Genomic DNA, 17,209 nt, shown 5'->3' with positions numbered 1-17,209 from the left:
CAATTTTTGTCTTCTGCTCGAGTTTTCGCCTTCTCCAGCACTTGTAGCACCTCACAAATAATTCCCTGATATCTTATCATATGTCCTATCAATCTGTCCCTTCTTCTTGTCAGTGTTATCAATAAGTTCCATTCTTCACTGATTCTGCAAAGAACCTCCTTATTCCTTATCTTATGAGTCCATCTAATTTTATAAATCCTTTTATAGCATCACTTCTCAAACCTTTCGATTCTTTTCTAGTATTCCCACAGTTCATAATTCATTGCCATACATTACTGTCATCCAAATGCATATTCTCAGAAATTTCTTCCTCAAATTAAAGTTTGTTTTTGATACCAGAACACTTCTTTTGGCCATGAACAGTCTCTTTGCCTCTGTTAGTCTACTTCTCATACTCTCGTTGCTTCATCCATGATGTGTTTTTTGCTTTGAAGGTAACATAAGGTCTTCACTTAGTCTACTTCATGGTCACCAGTTTCGATATTATCTTTATAGTTAATTTATAGTTACTAACAAAGAGATAGAGGGGCTGGCCAGTACTTACCTCAGCTCAGTACAGCCGATAGATACACAAAACAGAACAGAAAATTTACGTTCCTAGCTTTCGGAACTTTGTTCCTTCATCAGGGTGGAGAGAGGGGGAAAAAGAGGAAGAAGAGAAAGTGGATTCAGTTACTCACAACCTAGGTTATGAAGCAACAGGGAAAGGTAAACAGGGAGGGTAGCAAATATGGAGGCATGGTTGTCAGAGGGAAGCCAAAGATATTCTACTGTAAGTACTGTGCCAGCTTCAAACCAAAGAGGATGCATACAGAAGTAAAGAGGTATATAGTATAAAGATAAACACAACTATGTAGGATGAAAAGATGTGTGAATGGCTAAAGAGGAAAGGGAAAGAGGAGAAGACTGAAGAGTAAAGGGGAGTCAGGTTGGTTAACGTAGGTTCAGTCCAGGGGGATGGCAAGATGAAAGGATGTGTTGGAGTGCAAGTTCCCATCTCGGCAGTTCCGAGTGACTGGTGTTGGGTGGGAGAAGCCAAATGGCACGTGCGGTGTAGCAGGTTCCTACATCCCTAGAATTATGCTGGAGGGCATGCTCTGCTACTGGGTGTTGGACATCTCCTAGGCAGACAGTTTGTCTGTGTCCGTTCATGCCTCAGCAAGTTTAGTTGTCGTCATACCGATGTAAAAGGCTGTGCAGTGCAGGCATGTCAGCTGATAAATGACATGTGTTGTTTCACATGTGGCCCTGCCTTGAATTGTGTATGTTTTATCAGTAGCGGGGCTGTAGTAGGTGGTTGTGGGAAGGGGGGGGGGGAGGGGGGGGGGTGCATGGGGCAGGTTTTGCAGCGGGGTCGGTTACAGGGGTAGGAATCGCTGGGTAGAGAAGGTAGTCTGGGAATATTGTAGGGTTTGACAAGGATGTTACCGAGGTTAGGGGGGCGACGAAAGGCAACTCTGGGTGGTGTGGGGAGGATTTTGTCAAGGGATTATCTCATTTCAGGGCTTGACTTGAGAAAGTCATATCCCTGGCAGAGTAATTTGTTGATGTATTCAAGCCCAGGATAATATTGGGTGACAAGGGGATGCTTCTGTGTGGTCTGTGGGTAGGAACATTGTTGTTGGACAGGAAGGAATGTATTGCTCGGGAGATCTGTTTGTGGACAAGGTCTGCAGGATAGTTGCGGGAGAGGAAAGCACTGGTCAGGTTATTGGTGTAATTGTTGAGGGATTCATCACTGGAGCAGATATGTTTGCCACGAATACCTAGGCTGTAGGGAAGGGAGCGTTTGATGTGGAATGGATGGCAGCTATCAAAGTGAAGGTACTGTTGTTTGTTTGTGGGTTTGATATGGACAGAGGTGTGGATGTGAGCTTCAACAAGATGAAGGTCAACATCCAGGAAGGTGGCTTGGGTTTTGGAGAAGGACCAGCTGAAATTCAGATTCGAAAAGGAGTTGAGGTTATGGAGGAAATTAAGGAGTGTTTCTTCACCATGAGTCCAGACCACAAAGATGTCATCTATAAACCTATACCAGGCCAGGGGAAGCAGGTAGGTCTGGCCTTCAAAAGTGAAGTAATTATGGGTGAGGATGAAGATGGTAAGTGTGATGAGGAACGAGGTTTTTGGAAGATCTTTGGGTGGTCATTGGGAGAGGTAGTGTTCAAGGGCAGAGAGACCATGGGTATGTTGGATGTTTGTGTAAAGGGATGTAGCATTTATGGTGACAAGAAAGGTTTCAGGTGGGAGAGGAGTCAGTATGGATTTGAGACATTCTAGGAAGTGGTTTGTGTCTTTGATATAGGATGGGAGTCTGCGGGTGATAGGTTGGAGGTGTTGGTCAACCAGAGCTGAGATACTTTCTGTTGGGGCTTTGAAGCCTGCTACAATGGGACAGCCAGGATGGTTCTCTTTGTGGATTTTGGGTAATAGGTGGAAGGTAGGGGTACGTGGCTCGGGTGGAGTGAGTAGGTCTATGGAAGCTGTTGTGAGGCCTTGTGAGGGACCTTGGCTTTTTAGGATTTTCTGCAGCTCAGTCTGGATGGAGGGAATAGGGTCTTGGGTAACAGCTTTGTAGGTTGAGGTGTCGGAGAGTTGACGCAGTCCTTCTGCCACATACTCCACACGGTCAAGTACCACAGTTGTGGAGCCTTTATATGCCGAGAGGATGACAATAGATCAGTCTGTTTTCAGCTCCTTAATGGCATGGGATTCAGCTGGGGTGATGTTGGGGGTCGTCGGGATGTTCTTCAAGGAGGACTGGGAGGCAACACTGGATGTGAGGAATTTCTGAAATGTCTGCAAGGGATGGTTTTGGGGGAGGGGAGGAGGGTCCCTTTGAGAAGGCGGTCGGAACTGTTCTAGACAGGGTTCAACACTGGGTTTAGTATTTGGGAGCTCTGTTTGGGTGGTGAAGCGATATTTCCATTGAGGTTCCGGGTGAATGAGAGGAGATCTTTAACCAGGGCTGTGTGATTGAATTTAGGCTTGGGGCTAAAGGTTAAGCCTTTTGATAGAACAGATGTCTCTGGAGGAGAGAAGGATCTGGATGAGAGGTTAAGAACTGAATTGGGACTGGTGATATGTGGCATTTGACTGTGGTTATAATTGAGATTTGGTCTGTGTGGGGTGTCTGATGGGATTGGGAGATTGAATCGGGTGGCTAGGCTAGGTTTGTTGGCTATGAGGGGGTTTGTTGAAGGTTCTGTTGTGGCTGGTGTTTGTGAGGGACAGGGAGAGGGACCTCATTTCTTAGGTGTTGCACTAGCACTGTGGATAGTTTTTTCAGGTGCTGTGTGGCATGGAACTCAAGTTTACAGCTGGCTTCTAGGATGATGTTCCTGAGTGTGTTCTCCAAGCAGAGGTTTGAGAGGTGGAGGACTTTGAAGAGAGATAGGAGCTGTTGGGAGTGGTGGTTACACGAAGTAGTGTAGATATTCAGGACAAATTGGGTAAGGGCTAAGGATTGAAGGTTCTGGAAGTCCAGGAGAGACTGGTGGAAGGAGGAATTTCACCCAGAGATGGTAACTTTTAAGGTAAGTCCTATAGGGGTAATTCCAAAGGTTAAGCAGGACCGGAGGAAAAGTATGTGGGATTGCAGTTTGGCTACGGTGAATGCATGTTTCCGGAATGAATGTAAATAATGTAACTGGTGGGTAGGGAAATTAAATAACTAATGTTAAAATAGTAATAATAAGAAGGAATAAAACAAGGAGGGAAGGATGAGAATGAAATTGTGTTGGTAATGTTCAATACCAAAGGAAGACCACTAAATAAGAAAAGTACCGATAAAGGTTGACTGGACCAAGTAAGTATGTCCAGATCAGGGGAAACGAACACACGTTGCTCAAAAAAAGATCGCGAGTGGCGAAAAAAAGATCGCGAGTGGCGAAAAAAAGATCGTGAGTGGCGGAAAAAGGATCGCAGGTGCTGCAAAAAAGATCGCGCGTGCCGCAAAAAAGATCTCGCGTGCCGCTAAAAAGATCGCGCGTGACACTAAAAAGATAGCGCGTGACGCTAAAAAGTTCGCGGATGGCGCAGAAATGTCCTAAAAAAATTATCCTATGGCAGAGAAAGATAGCCAATGGCACAAAAAGATCGCCAGCAACACGAAATCGACGGAAATGGATGATACTGGTAGGTGTGGAAAAGATTATTGGCAGTGATTATTGGCTGAAAAACAGCGAATAACGAACGTTAAAACTATGGAATGTTAAATAAATAAGTATATAAAGAGAAGTGGACTGTAAACGGAAGAAGATAATAGGAGGGAAATGAAACTAGCACAGTTGGTGACAAAAATATATATAACACTGAAGAAGAGAAAGTGGTTAGATGACAGATGTAAGTGATAGCTAACAAAAGGGACAAAACAATGAAGGATGTGGACCATATAGGTGATCTATATGATTAATGGAAAATCTCATATAAAAATGTGAAACATATACTAACAGAGAGATAGAGGGGCTGGCCAGTACTTACCTCAGCTCAGTACAGCTGATAGATACACAAAACATAACAGAAAATTTACGTTCCTAGCTTTTGGAACTTTGTTCCTTCGTCAGGGAGGAGGGAGGGGGAAAAAGAGGAAGAGGGAAAAATCCAAGGTCCCTCACAAGGCCTCACAACAGCTTCCATAGACCTACTCACTCCACCTGAGCCACGTACCCCTACTTTCTACCTATTACCCAAAATCCACAAAGAGAACCATCCTGGCTGTCCCATTGTAGCACGCTTCAAAGCCCCAACAGAACGTATCTCAGCTCTGGTAGACTAACACCTCCAACATATCACCCGCAGACTCCCATCCTACATCAAAGACACAAACCACTTCCTAGAACACCTCAAATCCATAGCGACTCCTCTCCCACCTGAAACCTTTCTTGTCACCATAGATGCTACATCCCTTTACACAAACATCCCAATCTGCCCTTGAACGCTACCTCTCCCAACACCCACCCGAAGATCTTCCAAAAACCTCGTTCCTCATCACACTTACCATCTTCAACCTCACCCATAATTACTTCACTTTTGAAGGCCAGACCTGCAAACAAATCAGGGGAATGGCCATGGGAACCAGGATGGCTCAGTCCTATGCCAACCTCTTCATGGGCCGCATGGAGAAGGCTTTCCTGAAGACCCAACAGTTGCTTCCCCTGGCCTGGTATAGGTTTATAGATGACATCTTTGTGGTCTGGACTCATGGTGAAGAAACACTCCTTAATTTCCTCCATAACCTCAACTCCTTTTCGAATCTGAATTTCAGCTGGTCCTTCTCCAAAACCCAAGCCACCTTCCTGGATGTTGACCTTCATCTTGTTGAAGCTCACATCCACACCTCTGTCCATATCAAACCCACAAACAAACAACAGTACCTTCACTTTGATAGCTGCCATCCATTCCACATCAAATGCTCCCTTCCCTACAGCCTAGGTATTCGTGGCAAACATATCTGCTCCAGTGATGAATCCCTCAACAATTACACCAATAACCTGACCAGTGCTTTCCTCTCCCGCAACTATCCTGCAGACCTTGTCCACAAACAGATCTCCCGAGCAATACATTCCTTCCCATCCAACAACAATGTTCCTATCCACAGACCACACAGAAGCATCCCCTTGTCACCCAATATTATCCTGGGCTTGAATACATCAACAAATTACTCTGCCAGGGATATGAGATAATCCCTTGACAAAATTCTCCTCACACTACCCAGAGTTGCCTTTCGTCGCCCCCCTAACCTCGGTAACATCCTTGTCAAACCCTACAATATTCCCAGACTACCTTCTCTACCCAGCGATTCCTACCCCTGTAACCGACCCCACTGCAAAAACTGCCCCATGCACCCCCCCACAACCACCTACTCCAGCCCCGCTGCTGGTAAAACATACACAATTCAAGGCAGGGCCACATGTGAAACAACACATGTCATTTATCAGCTGACATGCCTGCACTGCACAGCCTTTTACATCGGTATGACGACAACTAAACTTGCTGAGGCATGAACGCACACAGACGAACTGTCTGCCTAGGAGATGTCCAACACCCAGTAGCAGAGCATGCCCTCCAGCATAATTCTAGGGATGTAGGAACCTGCTACACCGCACGTGCCATTTGGCTTCTCCCACCCAACACCAGTCACTCGGAACTGCCGAGATGGGAACTTGCACTCCAACACATCCTTTCATCCCGCCATCCCCCTGGACTGAACCTACGTTAAACAACCTGACTCCCATTTACTCTTCAGTCTTCTCCTCTTTCCCTTTCCTCTTTAGCCATTCACACATCTTTTCATCCTACATAGTTGTGTTTATCTTTATACTATATACCTCTTTACTTCTGTATGCACCCTCTTTGGTTTGAAGCTGGCACAGTACTTACAGTAGAATATCTTTGGCTTCCCTCTGACAACCATGCCTCCATATTTGCTACCCTCCCTGTTTACCTTTCCCTGTTGCTTCATAACCTAGGTTGTGAGTAACTGAATCCACTTTCCCTTCTTCCTCTTTTTCCCCCTCTCTCCTCCCTGACGACGGAACAAAGTTCCGAAAGCTAGGAACGTAAATTTTCTGTTCTGTTTTGTGGATCTATCGGCTGTATTGAGTTAAGTACTGGCCAGCCCCTCTATCTCTTTGTTAGTATATGTTTCACATCTTTATATGAGATTTTCCATAAACCATATTAATTTATAGTTAATCTTATTTTTGTTATTCGTCATTACTTTCAACTGTTTTTGGTTTACTCTCAGTCCATATTCCATATTCAATAGACTATTCATTCCATTCTTCACTTTCACTGAGAATACCAATGACATCAGCAAATCTTATCAGTGATATCCTTTCACCCAAAATTTTAATCCAACTGTTGAACCTTTCTTTTATTTTTGTCATTGCTTCTTCAATTGAATAGTAGGGTCAAAACACTACATTCTAGTCTGACACCCTTTCTAATCTCAGTATTTTATTGTTGATCTTCCATTTGTGTTGTTACATCCTTTCTAATCTTAGCACTTCATTGTTGATCTTCCATTCTTGTTTTGTTCTTGCAAATATATTTTTATCCATCTTTCCCTACAGTTTACTCTTATCTTTTACAGAATTTCGAACATCTTGCACTGTTTTACATTCTCAAACACTTCTTTTGGATCAAAAAGTCCAGTGCACTTGCCTTGGGTTTTCTTAAGTCTTCTTTCCATTGTCAAGTTCAACACCACAAATGTGTCTCTGGTGTCTTTACCTCTCCAAAAGCCAAACTGATCATTATATAACAGATCCTTAATTTCTTTTCTATTATTCTGTAGATTATTCTTGTCAGCAATTTTGATGCATGGGTAGATTGTATGATAGTTTTCACACTTAACAATATTATAAAAAGAATAGATTGCTTCTCACAAGATAGATGACATACTGAGATGCAGACAGGCCCAATGAAAAGACCGTACACATTGAGCTTTCAGCCAAGGCCTTCTTCAGAACAGAAAACACACAGACATTCATACAAGCAAGAAACCCCATGCACATATGACTGCCACCTCCGCCAGCACTGTCCGGAATGCAACTGTCGCATTGAACAAAAGCAGAGATTCAGAGGGGGCAGGGTAGGGAGAGTCATAGCAGGGAACAGGTGGGGCAGAGGGCAGAACGCTGTCTGATGGAGTGTGCAGGGACTAGATGGCAGTATGACAAGGCTGCCAGGCACAATGTTGGGAGGTTGTGGGGGAGGACATTGACAGGTGAAGGGGGGGGGGGGGGGGAGGTAGATGGGGAATGGAAAAGGAGAGGAGCGGAGAAAGGGAAAAGACCAGTGGGTGTGCATTGTGCATTGGCAGAGAGCAGCACACAATTTGAGTGAGGGAACATGAATAGAGAGGAAGTGATAGAACAGAGAGAGCAGAAGCTTTTGGATGGAGGGTGTGTGGCATTAGGTTACCACAGGTTGAAGTCAGAAGTATTTTGGGAGCAGAGGATATGTTGTATGGATAACTCCCATCTGCACAGTTCAGAAAAGCTGGTGGTGGAGGGGAGTGATCCTTTCTCTGGATCCCATCCCTCCTTTCACAATGACCTTCATCTTTTCAGATTCAGCCAGTCCCAGTGCTTCACAAATCTGGCACTGCAAAAACACATCTCCACGGTACAGATGTCCCAGAACCACCTCTACTTCCTCTACAAAATGCTGCAATGTGCAAGCTCTGATACATACATCACACCTCTGAAACTGAAACCCTTGCTCTCCAGTGTCTGGATAAGAATTCCAAACACCACCTCTGTAAGTTATCCAATCTGCAGACATCCTACAGCTGCCTTGGGCCACCACTATGCAACACCTATCCACCCACAATCGTTTTCCTTGTCAGCTCCTCATAGCACCCAGACACTGCCTAGTTGACTTTTCAGCTTGCCACATTTGTGACAACTACATTAACCTTCCCACCAAAATCCTCATACAAGTTTCAATCCTACCCAAATTAAACCATGTTTGACTCATCAAAGACCTACCATCCTTCTCCCAATCACTGCCATGGAAACAGTTCTTTGTCACCAATTCCTCCAACTAAAGCCAACTTGATGCCAACACTGAACAATGCCTCCGCCAGTTGCTGGTCACCTTCCAGGAACTCCTTACCTCCAACTTGACCTCACCTTACTTCCCCAGATCCCTTCCTAAGAACACCAAGCCAGGACAGCCATACACAGCCTCAAAACAGATCATCCCACCTGCAAACAAAGGTTCCACCACTGTCATGAATTGCAGTGATTGCCTGTGAAAGGCCACTGACAATTATGTGACTACCCTACCTACAATCTCTGCCAGAGTGATCCCATCCCACAACTCCAATGTAATCTCCATCCCTACTTAAAGCCTTAAGCCCTTCCGAGAACCTCTCGCCTGAAACCATTTTGCTCTTGACCCCCATGACACTCCATACACCCACCATTTACATGCTTCCTAAAATCCAACAATCGTGGACACCCCACTGAAATTGGTTATTGTTCCTCTTGTTCCTCCACTGAACAAATTTCAGCCCTCATTGCCAACACCTCTAGCCATTTGCTCAAAATCTACCCTCCCATGTCGAAAGATACCAACCACTTCCTTTACTGACTATCCATCATCCCCATACTTTATCTCATGAATACCTAGTTGTCTGTGTTGATGCCACTGCCATATACACCAACATCCCTCTTGCCCATGGTCTTGCTGCTACTGAACACTACTTTTCCCAATGTCCTTCAGACTCCAAACCCACTACCTCATTCACCTTATTAACTTTATCCTAACATGCATCTACTTCTCCTTCAAAGGGAAGGCATAAAAACAAATCTACGACACTGCCATGGACACTCTCATTGCACCCTCCTATGCCAGCCTGTTTATGGACCATATAGAGGAAACCTTCCTAACCTCCAAAGAGCCCTAATCCCTCATCTAGTTCAGGTTTATAGGTGGCATTTTCATGATCTAGTCTCGTGGCCAAGACACCATATCTTCATTCCTTCACAACCTCAACACCCTCTCTCCCATTTGCTTCACCTGGTCATCCTCAACCCAGCACGCTAACCACCTCCTCTCTGATGGCTCCACCCATACCTTTGCCGACATTATACCCACAAACCTCCAACAGTACCTGTATTTTGACAGCTGTCATCCATTCCACACCAAAAAGTCCCTCCCATACAGCTTGGCCACCCAGGAAAATTTGTATCTGCAGTGACAAGCTTCTCTGTCCAGTATGCCGAAGGTCTCATAAAGGCCTTCACAGACAGACAAAAACCCCCACACCTACTCTCCAAACAAATTTCCCATGCCACTTTCCCACACACTCCAATCATCCCACCACTCACAAGAACCAGGTGCAAAGGAACACCACTTTCATCAGCCAATATCACCTTGCATTGGGACAGCTGAATCACATCCTTTGTCAGGGCTTTGATTATCTATCATCATTCCCCGAAACAATGGACATCTACCCAAGATCCTTCCCACCACTCCAAAGGTGGTGTTCCATCACACCCCTATGGAAGATCCATGAGCAAGACCTACCCAATCCACCCACCCAGCACTTCCTCTTCCTGTCCTGTCAGAGGCTTATCCTATCCCATCAGAGACTGGGCCACCTGTAAAAGCAGCCATGTCATTTATCAGCTTTGCTGTGATTCCTGCACAGCTTTTTATTTTGTGTGTCTACCAGCCAGTTGTCCACCAGGGGGATGGGCACTGCCAAACTTTGACCAAGAGCAAAGTGGACCACCTTGTGGCACAACATAAGCTGAATACAACCTGTATGAATTATACTGGCACTAAAGTCTTTGGTCACTTACCAAATAGTATCAAAAGTCTGACAGATAACCAACAAGTATTTAAGAAGAAATTAAAAGAATTTCTGAATGACAACTCCTTCTACTCCATAGAGGAATTTTTAGACATAAATTAAGAAAAAAAGTAAAAAAATATATATAAAAAAATTTTAAAAAAATAAAAATTAAAAATAAAGAAAAAAAACACAAAAAAAATAAAGTTGTTATATTAACTTAAGTATGTTGCTAAATTAACCTAATTATGTCATGTATTGGAAAATTCGACTCGTTCCACATCATTACGAAATATCATATTCATGATACATGGAACTAGTATTAATCTAATCTAATCTAATCTAATCTAAATCTAATCAATGGCCGAAACAAATGTACCATAGGAACCCTTAAACACATGTAACTGGCACCACCAGCCAAGGAAGTATGAAATGAGTTTCACTAGAAGGGAAAACAGAATAACAGTATAGACATCTTTAAATTTTATCTGATTTTTTTTAGTGTTACTGTAAACATAAATGCATAACTTTTGTGATAAAAGTAGTAAACAGTGCTTGCAAAAATGAAAGAGTAATTAAAAGACAGTCTCTTAGTGAGATACTGAACCACATTTTTTTCCTGAATATTTGATTACACAATAGACAAGAGATGTTTGAACTTTGCATATGACATCTTCAAGGTTTTTAATCAAAGTGAAATGCTCTGATTGTAGTTAATTGAATAGTATCACTTGTAATATCAATATGGACTCTTCTAACATTTTTTTCTATTTTTATGTTTTGACACAATTTTTATTCATTAATAATAATGCAATAATAGTGAAGACTGCTTTGGTTTTTAAGAATAACTGAACTTCTCCAACATATACTTGCAGAAAGTTCCTGAAATAAACTTGTCCCAATGACTTGAACAAGTAAAGTTGAGTAAGATTTTGTTCCAATGTAAACACTTCAGCAAGTGCTTACAGAAGTTACTTGCTGGTAATCACAAGCATTTTGTAATACTTCGTGTCTAGGGGCCGCTTGACATTGGCAGCACTCAGAGATAAATGAATGTCTTTCAAGTGTTGGCAATTTTCTCCACTTCTGGCAGCACTAGCGCAATTGTCAAGTTACCGTGGCCAAACAGTACATGAAACATTCAGCCTCTGCATCAAAAGTTAATAACAATTTCTTTTAAATTATCTTCTGGTAAACCTTCCGGGATGTAAGGTTGTGGTCCATGAAAGTCTTTTAAATTGTAAGTGTTTAGTTAAATGAGGAATTTGTACATTAATATTTGTAGGAAAAAATGTTTTCAGTAATGTAGTGTGAAATAGGAATTAGTAAAGAAAGGAGGTCAATTGACTAGTGACAGCTCTTCCAGCTGAATACAATATGCAGTGTCATAGTGCACCAGGAGGAAGATATCATAATTTTTGCTTCTACATCAAATTATGTGGGGAAATTTTGATATTTTCATAACGAGATTAATCACACATGTTGCCAAGATTTCTGACAACTGATGTACATATGACAAACAATTTTATTAAATATTTTATTGTCAATTAATACAAAATAAAAGTTTGTATTGCTATTACTGACCATTCTATGGGTGATATTCACTGATTGACAGCACAGTCATTACAAATGTCTGGTATGGAAGCTTGAAAACAGTTCATACCAGCAGTTTTATGTGTTCCATTGCTAACTGGAGGCTTACTTCCCTCCACGGACCTCTATTTGTGGTTCTGATGTAATTTCTAGGCATTGTTTGCAAATAAATAAATGTAAAAAAAATATTATGAGTGCCCATCTCACCCCAAAGAAAATAATGCATCTTTCCCAGGTACTGGTGTGGTATGTATGTTGGAATAGATGTCCCAGTATGGCAGCAAATGGGAAGTAACTGGATGCACACATACTTTAAGATATAGAGTACATGTTACACACATTGTTAGAGAACTGGTAAAAATGTATGGAAATCACAATTATCATTTTTAAAAACATCTGCAATTATTTTACAGCATAAAATAACATAATTTTTTTGTTCCCCAAGATGAAAAATATTCATTATGGCTTCACCTACTGCTTTCCACTCAAGAGTTGGAGTCAATAAAGTAGTGGACCACTGAGTGCTCTGCTCTCTTAATGCAGTGAAGTAACACAAGCAAATAGTCATCACACCCAGATTATCACCTCCCCCGTTTCACTCTATGTTAATATTTTAGCAAAGTGTAATCAAAAAGAAGTAATATTCAAATTATACAAGTCTAACATATATAGTAACATAGTCAGAATAAACAAACACTTCTTAATTAGATTTTGAGTGGTGATCAAGCATTTAGTATGTCTTTTGACTAGACACATCAGTCACGTGACATAGCTGTGGAAGGAGCATGCAGAATGGGTATTGACATTCCAGTGGCTGTCCATGGCCATGTAAAGAGGTAAGGTTTTCATGCGTGTTAGCGTCAGATGCAACTAGGGGCATAGGCAATTAGTGCTTTATTTGACAATTTGATGAGTTGTTTTTATTATGAATTAATAAAGACTTTTGAGACTGAACTATGTTATTGATGAATTCATATTCAGATAAACTTGGCTGAACTATTTATTGTGAGGAATTTATTCAGAAAAATTTGTCGGCGCACTCCATGATGCCACTGGCACATGTTATAGGTAGCCTGTATACACTCCGCTCGTTCTGAAGCACTGCTATTTGAAATCGTATTTGTTTCACTGAGTAGAAATTTTAGCTTCTTTAAGGCCACCACTCTATATAATATAACTTGGGCTAAAAAAAAATTTGATCACATTTCACACCATTGTAGGTACATCAATGCTCAACTGGACTGCTCCTGCCATATCAATTTATTTATTGTTTACATCTACTTGTGTCATGCAATTTAATCATTAACTTTTTCATAGGCTGGGCCCTACAATTCAAAAAATCTCATTTGAGTACAATGCAGTGGTACACAACCACCCCTCAGAGAAGTGTTGAGCCATTTAACCCTCAAGCGGGCACACCTATGTATAAAGTATGCCATCCCCAAATAGCATTATCCCCAAATAACCATTCCATTGTAACGTTACAGGCACGAGCCTGCACCTATTCCTTCATTATTGTTTCAGCTAACACAGTGCTAAGTAGCAGCAGTAATATACAACAAACAATGAGATAGGTGAGAAAAAATTTATGATCAGTTGGCTGTGATCTGATGCAATTGCACTGTTTAATGTCTCACCTAGGTCTTTACTGGGGGATAACACTTTTAAGCAGTGACAGAGGGATACACTGAAAGTTTATTTTATTATTGTGCATCCACTCATTTTGTAAAAAACAGTATACCTGCTTGAGAGTTAATCAGCTTATGGTTGTAAGTTTGTCCTCCAGTGGTTGGATTCAAACAAATCAACTTTGTTTGACAATGAATTTCAGTTTATAGTTTGCTGCCATAAATCTACCCTGATATGTTGCAATTGCTTGATCCCAAGCAGGATTAGAACAGTTTTAGCACACTGAGTTGCAGTCTCTGCAGTAAGCAGGGCAGCAGTCTTGTTACAATCCTGGATTTGGGTTCGTACTTGCTCCACACCAAGTGAGGCCAGCTCATGTTTCTTATGGATCCCAGATGGTCATGTTACTCATGGTCAATATGAGAAAAGGTGTTTCATAGGTGGATTACGAACAGAACAGTGTGTTGATGAATTGGGAACAGTGTGGTTCTCATACACTTGACACACTGTGAGGAGTGCCTGCCAGATGGTGAATAGCAGTTCCCCAGCCTCAGCACAGGGACTGGGTATGGAGCTTGTCCTGTAAACACCTGTGATCAGCCTAATCCCCTTATGGTAGACAGCATCAGTGGTCTTCAGGTAAAGGGGACTCGCTCATCCACACATTGTGAACCCATAGTCTAGCCACAGTCTCATGAAAGCTCTATAAAACTAGAGTAGACATGCCTGTACACCCCTCAAGACCTGTGCCTAAGGTAATTTAAGATATTCGGTGCTATCTGTGTCCTTGTCTTCAGGTCATTTAGGTGAAGTAACCACAACAGTTTTGAATCAAAAATGAGATCCAGAGATCTTGTAACTTGACATGTTATAGCTGCTCTAATCCCACAAGAGATCAAACAATTACAATGTAACAGGGCAAATTTATGGTTACAAAAGTATAAAGTAAAAATCATCATTAAATAAAATTAATTTGTTACTATCTAACCACTGAATGGTAAACATAACTGTAAACTTATTAAATAGCTCTACACTATATGGGATGGGTTATGCACTGCTGCATTGTGAGCAGATGAAATCTATTTGAATCATAAAGCCCAGCCTGTGGATCAGTTAACGAATAAATTGCATAACACAAATAAGCATAAACCCATACATATTATAAAAGTAAGTGTGTGTGTGTGTGTGTGTGTGTGTGTGTGTGTGTGTGTGTGTGTGTGTGTGGGTGTGGGTGGGTGGGTGGGTGGGTGGGTGAGCGCGTGCGCGGCTGGCCAGTGAAAAACTTACAACCATAAACTGATTAACCCTCAAGCAGGAACACTGTTTCTTACAACATGAGTAGAAGCACGGTGTACTTTGTACACATGTAGAGAATATCTGTCTTTTATGCTACCATGGTAAGCGTGTATGAGCAAAACCACAGTTTAGTCAAACAACAACAACAAAAACTTATAGCATATGCACTAAATCACTCTTTAATTAAACAATAATAAAATAAAATTTCGGTGTATCACTGTGTTGCTGCATATCCCACAGTAATGACCCAGTCAAGGCGTTGAACAGCACAGTTACGTCATATCACAGCCAACCACTTATTTGATTGCTAATTATCTCATAGACAACTGCCTCACTGTGGGACTGTGCAGCTAGCTTGGAATCTGTGTCATTTTTTTGCACTGATCATAAATTTTTTCTCACTTATCTCATTGTTTATTGTATATTACTGCTGCTGCTGCTTAGTACTGTGTTAGCTGAAACAATAATGAAGGAATAGGCACAGGCTCGCAATTGTGAAACAACAATGGAAGGTTATTTGGGGATAATGTTATGTGGGGATGGCACACTTTATACATAGGTGCACTGCAATGGAGCAATTTCAACCAACCTTAGTACATATATCCTTTACTGACAGGTGACAATTGCTGTGGAGATAAGAACCACCTACCTAACACAGTTCAAGAGATTTGATGTCATAAACAATGATATTCACAAAAAAACCTACCATATCATTCATGAGATTCAAATATATTACTTATGTGCTACTAACTGTAATTACAATAAATTTCACAGACAATACCCACATATTCTGCTAAATGCACCTACAAAAGCATACTGTGGTAACACACATAGTTCAGGAGACATGCCTTCATAAACATTGAGATGCATGAAAAACTGCCACACTAAGCATGATATTTAAATTTATTACTTCTTTTCTACTACCACTATTCTCAACACATTTTACAGAGTACACACATATGCTGCTGAATGTACCTACAAAATTACCTCTCTGTACGACACATACATCAGGAGACATGAAATCATAAACACTGAGACGAGCAAGAAACTGTCACATCGTGCTTGACTTTTAAGTTTATTACTCCTTTTCTACTAATTCTATCTGCAATATATTTCACAGACAATACCCATATAAGCCACTGAATCTATCTACACAAATACAGCGTTGTATGAGTCATAGTTTAAGAGACATGACATCATTAACACAGAGACGTGTGAAAAATTGCCACATCGTGTATTAAGTTTTAATACATTGATTCCCTACTACTAAGGCACTTGTACAGTTGAGTCATATTAAGAAAATCCATGACATCTGGAGTGCATCTGACAGCTTTCAACTGCAAAGCACAAACAGCTGTGGGCAAAAACAGTAGACATCTATAGAGCTATGAAGAGGCAGTGCCATAGAGATGTTTACATAATTGTGTTGTAGATACACGAAGATCCTGTGCCCAGCATACCGAAAGTGTCCGGGATCATGTTTCTTAATTTAGATACTGTACTTAAACATTTGTACATTATGTATATATCTTTCTACGGCTGTTTCATAATTTCAAAGATGTTTTAATGAATACATGGCAATGTAATGTTTCCAAAACTTCACTACAAAAACAGTTCTAATATAGAATTAGCAAAATGAATACCTGGGCAATGCCGGGTTTGTCAGCTAATAAAGTGATATAATAGGAGCAGTCCAACTGGACAGTGATGTACCTAGACAAATGTTTGAAATTATATCTCAATTTTATTCACCCCAAGTTAACATACTATAGGATTGTCAGAAACATTCTGAAAACTTGCAAGGGTGTTGCAGGGGAGGTTGGGCTGAGAAATAATTGTTAGGAAAAAAATTAAATACAATGCACCATTTTTAAATTATTTGACATTGAAGTTAACCAATTAGGTCAATGAACTTGCAAATTGAAGTGGCCTGCCAGAGATAGTGTCACCAAACGTGTTCTTTGTTTGGTTTCCTAAGTCCGAACAAGAGAGCAATATAAAACTTGGACACAGGATGATAGTAAGGACTGAGCCCTGCGAGCTAACATCCCAAAGATGTTCGGGCTCACATGCGGTTCCTCTTTGTCGAAATGTCTTAGCTCAAACTCGTCTAGGGGTTGAACCGCATGTGTGGCATTACACGCCCTAAATTAGACACTTGTGACCCTTTGGTTAAATTGTCTGGTTGATGGCAAGTTTGTGAATTTGTATGAAACATACAAAGTTAATATAACATATAGTAACAGTAATAATAATATCGGAGCTGCCGCCGAGTAGTGTGTCAGCAGTGCACAAGTAGCAGCAAGTGGCTTATTTACCGTTCATATAAGTGTTGTAGTCAAGTTGAAAATTTGTTTGAGTGTTCTTAGCGCACTTGTT

Source organism: Schistocerca americana, chromosome 3 (genome assembly GCF_021461395.2).
Source record: "Schistocerca americana isolate TAMUIC-IGC-003095 chromosome 3, iqSchAmer2.1, whole genome shotgun sequence".
In the NCBI taxonomy this organism is placed as follows: Eukaryota; Metazoa; Arthropoda; class Insecta; order Orthoptera; family Acrididae; genus Schistocerca; species Schistocerca americana.
This window is presented reverse-complemented; position numbering follows the sequence as displayed.